The sequence below is a fragment of the Elephantulus edwardii genome, unplaced genomic scaffold (assembly GCF_000299155.1).
Source record: "Elephantulus edwardii isolate Elephantulus edwardi_28Jun2011 unplaced genomic scaffold, EleEdw1.0 scaffold00249, whole genome shotgun sequence".
In the NCBI taxonomy this organism is placed as follows: Eukaryota; Metazoa; Chordata; class Mammalia; order Macroscelidea; family Macroscelididae; genus Elephantulus; species Elephantulus edwardii.
The window spans coordinates 3465404-3466222 of NW_006399999.1; the positions used below are offsets into that span (position 1 = coordinate 3465404).

Genomic DNA, 819 nt, shown 5'->3' on the forward strand with positions numbered 1-819 from the left:
GGCCTGTATCAGGCACACCTTAGTCTCCAGAGAGACACCTTTGCTCTTGAGTACTTTAGAGAGGTCCCTAACAGCAGACTTTCCTATCGCAATACGCTTTTTGATTTCCTGGCTGTTGGTGCCAAGAGTGTTGACCCTGGAGCCGAGAAAAATTTCAAAGCGGAAGTAAAAAAGCCCATGAAATAAAAATTTTTCATAGTTCATGTTTTCAGCCAGTGAGGAGATCATAAACTCTGCCTATAGAAGGTGTTTTCATGCAAACTATACTTCTGAGCATTTTATCTTCTAATTATATGTTACTAAATATATTTTATTACTAGGAAAAAAGTAGATAGAAAGAGTACACAGAGTCACTGTATCAGAAGTAAATCTGTATTGCTAAGCAAATAATTCAAGAAGGTGGACTATATGAAGAAGAACGTGGCGTTAGGGTTGGAAGAAGTCTCAAGAACAACCTGCATTATGCAGATGACACAATCTTGAATGCAGATGAAAAGAATGAAATGGTACAGGATGGTGCATAATCCTGATCTATTAGTCATGTGGTTGCTATGAATTAATACCAATTCAAAGGTGCATAACAACAAAAACAATGTAGGGTGTCGAACATTGTCTTTGAGGGCTATGTTGTGCCACCTGAACTTGATATTCCTTGAGTCTATGATTTTGACCTGGGCCACATTCTTTTTCGGGGTGTTTGGTTATGGTTAACAAATTTAAATATATATATGGTTTTCAGAGGCCTGCTATTTCAGAAGTGGGTGGCCAATCCTTCTTCCTAGTCTGTCTTAATCTGAATGTTCAGATTTAGAGGAGTAT

General features: G+C 38.0%; 1 pseudogene; it reads right to left on the reverse strand.

The window, feature by feature from the left end:
• Positions 1-404: 404 nt before the first annotated feature.
• Positions 405-819, reverse strand: part of LOC102853691 — an 8764-nt pseudogene continuing 8349 nt past the window's right edge.